The sequence below is a fragment of the Nannospalax galili genome, unplaced genomic scaffold, assembly GCF_000622305.1.
Source record: "Nannospalax galili isolate Female #2095 unplaced genomic scaffold, S.galili_v1.0 scaffold127, whole genome shotgun sequence".
NCBI classification, from domain to species: Eukaryota; Metazoa; Chordata; class Mammalia; order Rodentia; family Spalacidae; genus Nannospalax; species Nannospalax galili.
In genome coordinates, this window is record NW_008360326.1 from 8,416,818 (window position 1) to 8,431,281 (window position 14,464).

Below are 14,464 nucleotides of genomic sequence, written 5' to 3' on the forward strand. Positions count from 1 at the left end.
CATGCAGTACCTACAGAGGTCAGAAGAGGACGCTGGATCCCTTGGAACTGGGGTTATGGATGGGTGTTAGCCACCAAGTGGGTGCTGGGAACTAAATCTGGGTTCAGTCCTCTGCTCCTAACTGCTCTCCATTTTTCCAACAGTCTCCAGCTGTGTCCTATTAACCTAACTCAAGTAAGTGAGGATAAGCAGGATTGTCTAGGTGGGCGGTCATCAATCCTTACACGTTTGACTTTCTGGACTGATCATTTGTTGGGGGATTGGTATTTTCCTGTGCATTTTAGAATGTTTAGTATCATCCCTGACTTCTATCCCTAGATGCCAATAGACTTCCCCACTCCCCAGATCTGTCACCCAAAATGTCTCCAGACATTGCCGAAATCTCTGAGGCCAAAGTCATCCTGATTGAGGACCACTTTTCCATTCTTCAATATTTGATGGATAAGATAACTAAACACAAAAAAGTGAATATGATCCATGAGGCTTCCCTTGAAAGTATGATTGATGTGAAGCTTGAACTCTATCTTCAAATATTTTAAGACTAGTAAAAAAGACATAGTACCTTCTATTAAAATTTTACATGTATCATGGCTGAAACTAAGAAAACAAATTGACACGTATGTAGTCAGAGAAAATCTGAAACAATGAAGTGGGCGATTTATTTGGCTGATGGAATTATGAGTGGTTTTCATTGTTCTTATTTATGAGATGAGCAATCAAAAAAATTCCTGCTTTTGGTTGTCTGGTAATAACTAATAAGGACAAATGTGAATAAAAAGCCAATTAAACTACCTGAATAATATCTAGCCTCTTCAAAGTGATTAATTATAAGGTATCAGGCACAAGGCTACGGGCTTTCTATGCTCTGACCCATTTACATCTTAAAATATTCCTGAGAGAGAGAGACCCTACTCCCTAAAGAAAATTTGATTTGCTCAAGATTACAACTGCATAGTCTATGAGTAGAAGATTCCAGAAGCAGCCCTGAGACAGCTGACTCCATACCACATGACTTTCAGCTTCCATACTCCACAGAACTCCCCTATGCTGTCACCCCTCTCCTCCTTGAGTTCCACATCCCAGGGGACTGGTCTCCTCATAGGCACTACTCCAGTACCTCTTATTTCTAGGTCCGTGTCTCTGCTGTTGGTCCCAGTAGAAAATTTGTTCCTCTCTGCTTTTCTCTAAACTACATTCTTTCTTTGATGCTTAGATTTAGGTCCATTTCTTCCATGAAATCTAAGCCCTTATTATAACCACCATGAGTTCCCAGTACACTCGATACCTAATTGTATACATTGTACATGCAATTTCAGTCTATAATCCTCTCAGTAACAGATAACATTTATATGGTCTTTAATAAAGAGTTAAACATATTGCCATCTTTTATCCTCACCATGTACCTACTTTTTCTTTACTTTTCTTTTCTCTTCTTTTCTTTTTATGGAGCTATTTCACAAATAAAAAGCCCAAGTATCAGTTTAACTGGATTGCACAAGTTATCACCTGATAAAAAGCACAGTTGGACTTGAATTAAAGTCTCCTAACTCCACATCCCATGTTCTTGAAAGCCACTGGCTTTGTAGCTCAGGAATGGAAAAATGTGCCTTACCAACTAACCTGTACTTTCCATGTCTCAGATTTTTACTCCTACCCCAGTGCATGGTAAATACTTAGACTAATTGTCCCTCAGTTTGATGATCTTGGCTTCCTAAACTTCAGAACATAGAACAAGAATGCTGATAATAACTAACGTTTACTCATCTCTGGGTATGAAGCTGTGTTCTCAGCACTACCCAAGGCTTACAATTAAAGAACCTCAGCATTAGAGAGATCAGGGGATTAGAAATTTGCCCTGTCAAGTGAAAATCTAATCTATCTAGACAGATAACTGTCTTAACTGCATTGATGATAAACCCCAACAATTATCAGCTAATCATCACATCTAATGAGTGATCCCTTGTCTGGTTCTTATACATGAAGTTTTTCTTCTGTTGTCCTGGAAATAAAGCCTACAGTATGAAAAATCACCATCTTAGTCTCATTTTGAGAAGAAATAAATTAACTAAACACATGCAAAATTCAAGCAGATCCCACCTGAAGAAGCTAACTGATGCTTTATAACTGTCCATCATAGAAAGCCAAGATACATCTCCAAGATTAGTTTGTACAGGAATCAATAAATGTAGTTGATAATCCAGTATCTATGGTTTCTACATCTGAAGATTCAACTGACCCTAGATCAAAAATACTTGAAATTAATACTGTGATAAACAAATACATATAGACCATTTCCTATTATTATTCCCTGAGCAATATAATGTAACAACTGTTTACATTGAATTTACATTGTATTAGGTGTATTGAATAACCTAGAGATCATTTAAAGGAGGCATATGATCCTGAGGCCCGTGGTATACAGGTGGCTAAAGATAGCTATAGATGTGACCCCAGCAGAAAACCGTGAACTTACTCCAAACATTATGAGATCTGGTGGAAATTTCTTTTTGTAACTACACTGTACAGTTCTCTAGCATAAACTCTGTAGTTGTCAATGTGGTGTTGCAATGTCAAAACATCTGACAGCTTTGTATAGGTTATATCTAAATAAAACACTTATTTTATATAAAAGAATTGATCATCCTCAGGTCACCCATGCACCAAAATGCAAAGTGTGTATTTGTGTCTGTGTGTGTGTGTGTGTGTGTGTGTGTGTCTGTGTCTGTGTGTCTGTGTATCTGTGTGTGTCTGTGTATGTCTGTGTGTGTATAGATAGATAGATAGATAGATAGATAGATAGATAGATAAATGGTGATAGACATACATAGGTAGATAGGTACCATGTTTGTATTTAGGTCTTTAAAGCACATGTGATTTCCTTTTTAAAAATGTGTGTGTGTGTGTGTGTGTGTGTGTGTGTGTGCATGCATGGTGTTCTGGCATGCACATATGTATTCATGTATGTGAATGTGGGAACCTGTATGCCATGGTGCATGTGTGGAGGTCAGAGGACAACCTTAGAAGTCAGTCCTCACCTTTCACCTTGTTTCAGACAGGGTCTCTTGTGTTTTTTTCCAGTGCATATACCTGCTAGCCAAACCATCAGCTTCTGGGAGTCTTCCCTTCTCCACCTCTCATCTCCCTTGGGAGGGAGAGAAGCACAAATGTGTAGCACTAGTTCCATGTTTAAATGGGTTTTGGTGACTCAAACTCAGATCTTCACAGTTGGACAGCAAACACTTCACCCACTGATCCATCTTCCCAGCCTCACACATGTAATTTCTAGAATATAAAAATTGTGCTTCCATTTGTGGTGTCAATAGCTCGTTAAAACCAAACACAGAAGACTGTCAGAGGAGACACATGTCAGATTGTTCCTCTGGGCCGAAGGCTCGGAGCATCACCAGCCTATCAGAGAAAATGTTGTTCTTGATAGTCCCTTAACCAGTCTGGGAGTGGGTCCCTAGAGGCCTGTTGTAGCATGGAATGAAGTTCATTTCTCTGAACCAGTTTGCCCAGCTTCACATGTCACATGAAAAATGCAGGCGCCTTCCTCAGGCAAGTATTGTTGGTAATTCCCAGTTGTCTGAGAGATTTGGCACATTCTCGGGGAGCTGACATTCAAACAATAAGTAATCTGGCTTTCAATAAGGTGATTATCAAACAAGCCTGCATGGTCTGGAGACCTAAGCAGTGGGTTACAACACACTGAGCAAACGGCACACCTGAATAAGCTTAAAGTCACTCTAAAACTATTATCTTTGATCACAAGAATATGACAAAATTATTGTTTTATTTGTGTGGAGGCTTAAGTCACCTGCTCCAAACCCACATTGCAAGTATTTGCTCTTTCACTTTTAGAGCACTTTGGACCTTAAGTTCAGTAACACACCCACAGGGTGTGGTCCAGGTTCATAACCTCCCATCTTTTCCCCTTTTGCCATGCTTTATATTGATATGGGCCCTAGTCATGCCAGGCGAGGGCTTTGCCATCATGCTGTGCCCACAACCCAGCCTCCAGCTTCTGTCTCATCACGAGCACTTGTGTGGAGGAACTGAAATGAAATTTCATAGCAATCTTTCCATCACAGAGCTTTTTTAACATGAAAATAATATAACAAAAATTAAGGGGGGCCAAAGGCTGATGGAAACCAACTATTCTTTTAAAACACTCACAAACTACCCGACACTGGGGAACTAATTAGTGATCATATTTGGAAATAATTTTCAAAACACTTTGCTGGTAAGTAAACGGCAAGTAAATTCTAGAACCATCCTGTAAGTGTGAAGAGATTTATGACAGATGCATGCCAGTTACTCAGAAATGAGCTTTACTGTGATTATCTATTGTGTAAGGATCATATTGAAACCTGAAATGCTGAGCTCTCTTTAAAACAATTCTCTTTTAAGTAATACTTTTCAATTCATTTTGTCACTTCAGACTTGGTTTCCCTAATTCATTCATTAACAATCTACATACAAAACACTGTAGTGTGGGTTCCATACAAAACAGCAAAAAGTGAACAAAGGAGATTCTGCCTCAGAGTTTCCATTCAAATGGAGGAAAGCGGTCAAAGAACGCGGTCAAAGAACACCCTCCCTTCATAAAAATTTACAAAATTAGGTTCTGACAAGAGTTCAGGGAAAATAAAACAAGGGGCTAGGGAGATGGCTCGGTTAGCAAAGTGTTTGCCTGGCAAGCATGAGGGATTCAGTTCAGATCTCCAGAACCCACGGAAAATGCTGGGGATGTGAAGATGGGAGGCGGAGACAGGCAGATCCCTGGAAGCCCACTAGCCAGCCAGTCTAGCCCGCTTGGTGAGGCTCCAGACCGAGGAGTGACACTGCCTCAAACAAAAGGTGGAAGGTGACAACCAAGGTCGTCCTCCTACCTCCACAAGCTTGCACACATATTCAACCCACATGCACCAGCATTCCCACACATAAATACACAAATAAAATAATAAAACAAGAAAGATGATAAAGACTCTCAGAAGAGATTGAAAGGGACTGAAGTCTCAACTAGGGGCTGTGAGAGATGTTTGCCAAGAAAATGACACTTGAATGAAGCCCTGGAGGAGTAGGGAAGGGAGTGTATTGGTGCTGGGTAGGGGGTTCTGGCCAGGGAAGAAAGGGAAAGTCCCAGAGGTGGGCAGGGGCAGTGGGGAGGGGTTACTTGCTTAAGCAGAGGAACAGCAAGGGGTGAACAGGAGGTCAGCTCATGCTAACCCTTTCAGTTTATATCAGACACTGGCTTAAAGCATTGGACTTAGAACACTTGCTTGAGCAGAATGGCCTGATTTGCATTATGTTAGGCTGATGCTGGCTTTCATGTTGAAATTAGACTACAGAAGAACATAAACCCAACTATTTACTCATCACAAAACATCAACTGGAAGCAAGACTCTAAGCACAAAACCACCACAGTTTGGATTAAAATAAAACTTGTGGGTATAATTGGATTCTGGATATATGGTTTGAGGTAGGATCATCAGAATTTCATTGAAATGAATATGGGTTAGGAAAGAAATCAAAGACGATGCCAAGGTTTTGACTTAAAGAAATACAAGGCTAGTTTGCCCTTTACTGATGGAGAAAGCCAGTGGAGAAGTGGATTTACTGGGCAGAGGTGTGAAGGAGACCTAGGAAATCAAATTGGGATGAATTGAGTGTGACTTAGTGGAAATGGTGATTTAGCAATTGGTTATAAATCTGGAATGTGGGTATATGCCTCCGAAACTAGAATCATTGCATAGAGATAGTTTATAAACCATGTGTGATGTGTAGTGTTTGGGGAGGTTTTAATTGCAGGAGAAGCAAGAAAGATGTAGACTCGAGAGAGACAGTCTCTGTGCATGTCTGTCTGTCTGTCTGTCTGTCCAAAGGGTGCAAACACATGGGGGGCCAGAGGTGGATGCCAGGTATCTTCTTTCATTGTTTCTACCTTATATTTTGAGACACAATCTCTCACTGAACTTGACACTCATCAGTTTAGGTCAACTGGCGGGCCAGCAAGCCTCAGGAATGTCTGTGTCCCTAACCCCAGCACTGAGATCACAAGTGTGCTCCCCGATTCCCAAACTAGAGATCCAAATGTAGGTCTTCATGCTTGAATGGCAAGCTCCACATCAGCTGAGCCATCTCCCCAGCTACAGGTGGAGACTTTAAGTCAATTGCGTTGAAGTATAATCCTAACCCTATACTTAATAAAATTAACTAATTTCAGCTATATATTTCATTTTCTTTTCACAAAGGTATACACCTGTATAAGCACCACTTACGATCAATATAAAGAACATTCTCACTGTATCACAACTTTTTCCTGTGTCCCTTCCAGTCAAACTGCTCACTCTCAGACACAGGCAGCTATTGATCTCATTTCTGTCACCATGGTACAACTACATAATTTCAGAGTTTCAAATAAATATAGAGTATGTAATCTCTTGTGCCTTGCTTATTTTTCTCAATATACTTCTGAGAAATGCCCTTGCTGACAGAGGAATCAGTACCCTGTCCTTGTTTGCTGAATAGCATTCTATTACATGAATATACCAGACTTTGGCTGTTTGTTTGTTCAAGGCTGTAGATGGAACCCAGAGCTTTTCTCATGCTAGATAAATATTCTATCACTGAGCTATACTCTAAGCTAATGCCAGAGGTTGTAGATTTACTCTCCTATTAAAAGGCATTTGCATTGTTTTTCAATCTGGGATTTTATGAGCACTATTAATGTGAATATGTCTCAGTCCTTTGCAGATATTTTTCTTCACTCAATGGAAGCTTTCCTTTGTTGTTGCTTAAGATCAAAGAAATCTGGGAATCACAATTTCAACGAGTGATGATTTGATTTTCAATTTGTCGTACTCTTTTAAATGGGAACATTTGCTTCCTTAATAAATAGATAAGCTTTACCAATGAGCAACCATTCACTTGGGTTTCCACTCTAGAAATAGCACAAGGATGTCTGCCCTTTCCTTTAAGTAGCAAATAATCTAGAAAAGAAAACAGAAGTGAAGATAAATTGAATGAAAGTATGCCTCTAACAGGTTGGTCATAAGATTCAAGGAATTCCTTATCTAGAGCCAAACTGCCCTTGATAAACTTAAGAAATGCTTATAGAGAATGATACAAGGGGTTATATTGTGTTTGTGAATGGATATCTCTATGGAAAGTTGGTTGTATATCTGTTGCATTCATACCTTGCAGAATGTCACCGTCCTTATCAACAACTGCACCCACCGTGCTTTTGTATGTATCATTCACAAGGTGGCTATCCTGTGACTTTGGTGACTGTATTGCTTAGTTTTGTCAACTTGACACAAACTAGCATCATCTGGGAAGAGGGAACTTCAACTGAGGAATTGCTTCCATCGTATTGGTCTGTGGGCATGTCTGTGGGGTATTTTCTTGGCTGATAATTGATGCAGGAGATCCCAGTCCACTATGGTCAGTGCCATCCATAGGCAGGTGAGCCTGGGATATATAAGAAAGATAACTGAGCAAGTCAGGGGAAGGAAGCAAATAACCAGAATTCCTCCATGATCTGTGCTTCAGTTCCTGTCTCCAAGTTCCTGCCTTGAGCTCCTATCTGATTTCCCTCAAATATGGACTGAGCCTTGTAAGCATAAGATGAAATAAACCCTTTTCAGTCTATGTTTGTTTTGGCCATTATGTTTTATCACATTAAAGAAGCAAACTAGAGCCAGGTCTGGTGGCTCACGTCTTTAGTCCCAGCACTCAGGAGGCAAAGGTAGGCGGATCTCTGTGAGTTCAAGGCCAGCCTGGTCTACATAGCGAGTCAGGCCAGCTAGGGCTACAGGGAGACCATCTCAAAAAGACAAAAAAAAAAAAAAAGCAAACTAGGGCAGTGACTCACCATCAGTTTTTGATGAGGACACCAAGCATGCATTGTTAGTTGTACCTGTTCAATTTTTACAGATGTGATGTGTGACAACTTTCCTAAATCTGTATGCTGCCTCTTCTCTCTGTCAAATGTAAATGGCATATGAGATTAATGAACTTTTATCAAACACATTGATTTCCCAACTGCAATGTAAAACTGAAGAAGTGATAGCAAAACACAGTAACAGGAAAATAAGAGTTTTTCTGTGTTAAATGCTACCAAAATTATTACCCTATTTCTTCCAAATTTCTAGTAATAAATAGATCAGAGAAAAACTGTCTCTGATATCTGGGAATATCTCAGACACATACGACTTGGCATAGATATTGGTAGGATCTAGCCTGGAACCCAGTAGTGAACCCTGGTGTCCCCTGTTAGACATAAACATTGTCAAAGAACACTGGCATCAGACAGTCACTCTGAGGCTGTGATGAAGTGAGATCAAATAGGACCACCATATAATTTTATCTAAGAATAGACAAAAACACCATCATTGTACGATCCACAACCTATCAAATCTCCCAGTCCTTCCTGCCTGACATGTTCAATTGCTGCTTCTTTATTGATTCCCATTTTATCCTTTACCTCTACTCACTTCACTATAGCTAAGACTCAGTAAAACATCAAATCACAAAATTGTACCTGAGAGCAGCCATTCTAGAAGAACCCATTGCTTCCTTTGCTTCTCCATCCTGTCACCTAACCAGAGTTCAGACTCTCAGTCATCACTAGCACTTCTCACTGAGAAGCCCCACTGATATCCACAGCATGTTTTCTTCCTTGCTGCAGTATCAGCCCAACTTGCTCAGCCGCATGCATGTAGTGCTTGGAGGACATTTATACTACACTTGGCTTGAAATTTTCAGTAAGGAAACAAGAAGTTCCATTTAAGATGTTTCAACTCTCAAAAGCATTTGCACTTTGCCAAATAACTCTTGGAGCTTATAAAATCTTCCCCTATCAAAGAACTGGTTTCCTACTGGGATAGTAACTTCAGTAAAACAATATCAGAAGTCAGGATACCAAGCATTCCTCTGCTGAGTCCTCCTTTCCCTGGCCAATTATGAGCACCACCATGCCCCCTCTTTGTGTCCTCCAGCCATGACCAGGGCAGGGATTAACACCAGTATGTGGAGTCTGGAATCCATCTTCCTGTTGTAGTTCTCATGTCTGATGCTCCCTGAGCCTGGAGCTCCAGCCCTCTTCTCTAACCAGACTTCAGCCTCAATTTCCTGCTTAGTATTCCGGCCCTCTGCTAGAACTGGAGCTTTGCCTAGAACCATCATAGCACATCTGGCAGGCATCCAGCACTTTGCTGTGGCCTTGCCCCTGTCGCCCCCTGGAAGTCATAACCTGTTCCCTGTATTCCCAACTGCTGGCAAGGGCAGCACTCCAAATGTGTTTATTCTCCAGAGCCGTGGTGTGGCTGGATTTCCAGCACTGCAAATTGCACCGTTGGCTCTGGAATGAGCCCTCTGGCTGAGAACGTTCTCCATCCCGTTCCCATCTGGTCCTGAGTTTCTTCAGCAATTCCTCTTGCCCGTGCCAGCATTCCTGATGTTTGAGCCCACCCAAGTTACAACGGCCCCAGTCCACCAAACACCACTGATTCCTGTGCAACTAAACACCTTCCTTGGCCATCACCCAATAGAGAAAGTTGCTATAAAAATTAGCCCGCTGAGTCTTCAGGGCTCTATGACATAATCTCCCACACAGAAAAGCAGCAGGAAACAAGAAGGTTACCTTCTGCCTCATCAGTCACATAGCAAAAACTAGATCCATTCTTTCATGAGCACGAGTCACTTCCTGGGAACAAATAAATGTAATTTCAGAAAATCCTAGTGTTAAAAAAATGTAAGAACTTAATATTTAGGAACTAAGTATTTACTAGCTGTTAAATTACCTCACCATAAGCATTCAATCAATATTTGTTTAACTGATGAATGAGTCTGACTAGTAGAAAGTTGAAGTGGAATTTCTATCACCATTACTCTAGGTCACTCAGCTCAATAGTGTTGGGACAAAATAAACTCACTGAATAAAGTATTCTTACTATGAAAGCAAAGTATTTAGTGAACCAATACTGGTTAATTCATAATCGACACACTTCAAAGATCGATTTTTTTAAAGTACTAGAGATGGAACCAGTGGCCTTGTACATGCTAGACAAATGTTCTAATACTGAGTTACAGCCACAACCCAGCATTCAAAACAATATTTTTTACTGTACTTCTGTATCTAAGATTAATGAAGTCTTACTAGTTTTTTGGAAGCTAGCCCTAACTACTTAATTGTGTTGTCAGTAAGTATGCAATTACTACACCTGAAATCTGTGACAAAGTTGAGATAGGAATCCATCCACTGCAAAGAATTTACAAACATCTTTATCACGCAAAGGAATTTTAAAATGCTATTGTAATCTATTAAATGATGTTATAGCATTTGTAGCTCTTTGTCTTTGACTCACAGAGCAGAAAAGAGAGCCTGAGGGGCGTGGGAAGAGACAGAGAGATCCAGAAAAGAGATGGGAAGTGCAGAAACACCATTAGTTTGCCGGAATTATTTCTGCACTTCCCCTTCTCTGAAAAGAAGGCCTTGAGAAAGCACGGCTACTCCACAGTTCTTCCTAAAATCTCTAAGAGTTTCTGGAAAGAACACAACTCTATTAATGTGCAAACAGCAGCTGGATTGAGCCTAACACTCATTTATGCTTTAATGAAACGGAAACCCTTTAATCGGATGATCTGATTGCCTGGCTGTTCTTAAGTGTGGTCCTTGGAGCACCATCAGCAGGAATAGCATCACCTAGAGGTTGTAAGCAATGCAGCCTCTCAGGCTCACCCTAACCTATGGATGCAGAATCTGCATCTTACCCAAAAGGGCTGGGGTGATTCCCAGGCACAGTGATGTTTGAGAAGGGCTTTCCTCTGTGGGTAGAAAGAAGCACACTTGAGCAGTCGTTTTCATTCCTAGACACGTTCAAAGAAGGTGTGGGGAGTGGAAACCAGAGAGGATGGCAAAAGGTACCTGAAGACAAATCTGTTTTCTTAGCATGTTTCCTACAGATCCAAGGGCCTCCAAACTCACACCTTCACCCAAATCACCTAGAGTGTAATGGCTTGCTAAATCTTGGGAGGTTTATCTGACCGTGTCAAAATACAAGCCATGTATAAAACACAGATGTAGGAATTCGTGTGATTCAAACCCTTGTGATTGGCTGGTCGGACTAGTATCAGGCAAGAAGCCTAGACTAGCTCCCTCCCAGTCACCCAAATCATAGCCAAAGCGCACTTAGAAGCAAGAAGGGCCTGGTTCTTAGGTGCTGGTGAGTCTATGCTAAAAACTCTGATCATCCTGCTTATCCACACCACGTAAACATCAGCATTGTGCAGCGAGCTTAAGAATGAGGATAAAGAGATGTTGCTACTTTGAATAACCCCATAAACGACTTGATTTTGCTTAATTCACTGATACCAAATTGCCTAAGCAATACTTTAACAAAATTCTTTAAATTCAAATAAAAGCAAGCTTTGGCAATATGCCTCTTTTTAACTTCTCTTCTTGCAAGTCTATCATAAGCCTCTGAAAGCTTTAATTACATGTTTCCTCTGGAGTGGAGTCTAACCCTCAAGGGCTGTGTCTTTGGCCCATTGGGGGGCAGTGAAGAGCAGCAGAAAGCTAGGGCTCTGCTGGAGACCCACTTCCTGCTGGGCAGATTTAACCAAAGCATCACAATTAGAGACCTAAAGATCAGCTGTTAAGTCAGCGAGGGAGGTAAGCCTGCTCCAATTAAGCGGGGGAGCTGCTCAAAAGAACAGGGAGTGCCAGGAAACAGTTAGAATGGAGGCTGCAGCTCTGATCACATCCTTGAGTGTAAGGCTGTGTTGAAGTTGCCAGCTCAGCCTCCAGGTTCTGCCCCATCGAGCTTCCTAAAACAGAATGCACTTCATTAAAAAGAAATGGCTCAGCATGGAGCCACTAACTCCCTTATTGTTTGGGCAGAGGAAGCCCCTGTTTCTCCCTGAGGAATGCAATGAAGGCTAGACAAACATGTAGGTTACTACTACAATAAGAAAAGTTGATGGGATTGCAAAGGCTCTCTCTCTCTCTCTCTCTCTCTCTCTCTCTCTCTCTCTCTCTTGTTTGTTGGAAGAAGGAAAATTAAAAAAAATAAATAAATACCTCTGAAGCATGGTGCTTATAATTGGCACCTCATCACCAATTTCGTCCTTTGGCAGGACAACACGGTATAAGTCTGGGAGTGAATTTATCCAGCTTTATGGATAAGTGCCTTGATAAAGATGATATGAGGCCATGTACCTAAATCTGAATCCTACTTTCCAAAGTAATGTTTGAAAATAAACTCTCACCCCATGTAACTCCTTTCAACAATTTGGCTGTACCTACAGCACCACAATCTCACAAGAGCAACAACAAAACTTCTGTGCAGTACAATGGTGAATCATTATTTGTCCCTTGATGTTGGTTCCTCCATCAGTGAAATGATCATTCTTATCTTCTGTTCACCACCACCTTTGACAATTAAACTCCAAGGAGGTAGACACTCTATGCATCTTGTTTACTACTCATAGTTAAACATTGCAATTAAAATACTTTCGTAGGAAACAAACTGTAGGGACGTGATATAAAGATCAATTGAACTCGTATCTGTGAATGCTCTCAATTGATTCTTCTTCCCATTCCATCGTGGACTTAGTCCTCCAATCAGTTGAGTTGGGCTTATAAAGTAGTCGTGTCTACTTAATCTGGTTACAGTTTCTCCAACTTTTAAAAAGTTCTAGCTTTAAATATATATATGTGTGTGTGTGTGTGTGTGTGTGTGTGTGTGTGTGTGTGTGCCGTGTGCATGCAAGCACCCACAGAGGCCAGAAGAGGGCATTAGATCACCTGGAACTGGAGCTGCAGACCATTATGAGATGCCATTAAAGAGCTGGGAACTGAACCAAGGTCCTTTGTAAGAACAGCAAGTGCTCTTGACTGAAGAGCCATCTCTCTATCTTAACTTCTACCATTTAAGGACACTTTGAGAACTCTGAATGTTTTTGAAATTTGAAGATATCAGGAACGAACAGTTACCAAAAGACTGTTCCTAACTGCTAAATTCTGGATATTGTACACTTATGATTTAACCATCTCTTCTTTTGGTAGCTAGGGCCCCTCGGGCAGTCTAGTGAAGCCTATAGACCCTTCCTCAGAATAACGTATGCAAATGCTATATATAAATATTTAAAATTATAAAGAGAACAAAGTATATTTTTTAAAAATTATTTAAATTGTTTTGGGGAGGATCTCACTATGTAGGCCTGTCTAGCCCAGAACTTGCTTTGCAGACCAGGTTAGCCTCAAACTTGTGGTGATCTTCCTGTCTCTGGCTCCTGAGTGCTGGAATTACAGGCATGAGCCACCATGCCCAGGCTATTCAAATGTCTTTTAAACCAGTACTTTAGCAAGTAGTATATTTTCCTGTGTGTTATCCATTGAATAACATGATTTTTTGTGGCTATCTAATAGCTACTATTATTCAGTATGTTGAAGAGCTTGCACAATAATATAAAAAAAAAACCTGGTTTCTTTTGCTATCAAAGTCTAGATTTACTAAATGGCTGTAGTTTGTAGCTTCCATTCTTGATTGGAAATGTCAAATTTCAGACTAGGGTAGCAGAAATAGAGATGTACGTTCTTTCCATCCAAGAAACTGGACTACTGAATTCCTACATGTTCCCCTTGAGTACACTCAGTACAGTCATCCAACTTTGAAACATCCTTATTGTCCCTAGGAAACAGAAAGCTCTCATGGGAAGAGCATCATAAAATAGATGATTCTTTGTCTCTTGAAGCTCTCTTGGTAGTTTAACTCACATTTTATAGAAACACAGGAAAGTTCACCTATGTAAAACATGTTGTTTCTGTACGTAATTTTTGGGGAACACACCCTTTTGTTTAGGCTTCATTATCAAAACTATCTTAAAGTGCTGTCACATCCTGGAAGTTAATTATTTAGGGAATGAACGGGGCTATAAATTCAATTCAGCCTTCTCTGCAAAGTCGTAGCTTGTCTTGTGACTACATTTCTCAGGCACTTGGGTCCAACTCCACTCTCTGTCTTTGTCTTAATCAACCACTAGATGGCGATGATGGTTTGAGAGTCTTTCGGTGCCTGAAATTCTGCCTTCAGCTTACCCCCCTCCCCCCCCCCGAAATTGATTTGGAATTGAGAAAGATTATCTGGCAACTTTATCCACAAACACTGAGTTGACATCTCTTTTCTGAAATGAATTAAAGCTTTTTACATTCTGTTTTCTATCTTTTAAAGACCATTACATCATGTTACCCCTTTGATTCTCCAGGGGCTTTTTCAAGTCTATTAGAACTTCAGCAATTCAAGATGTTTCACACCAATTAGAACTACCTTCTCTAAAACATTCTGTGCTTTTCCAGCAAAGCCGTGTTCCAGGGGAAGTTTTGCTGACTATCTGATTGCTGGCAAGAGAAGCGTTTGTAAGTGTAGCAAGACAGAGAGAGAGAGAGAGAGAGAGAGAG

General features: G+C 40.7%; 1 pseudogene; it reads left to right on the forward strand.

Annotated features, from left to right (window-relative positions):
- The first annotated feature begins 359 nt into the window (after window positions 1-359).
- The window catches only part of LOC103727820, a 46,897-nt pseudogene continuing 32,792 nt past the window's right edge, over window positions 360-14,464 (forward strand).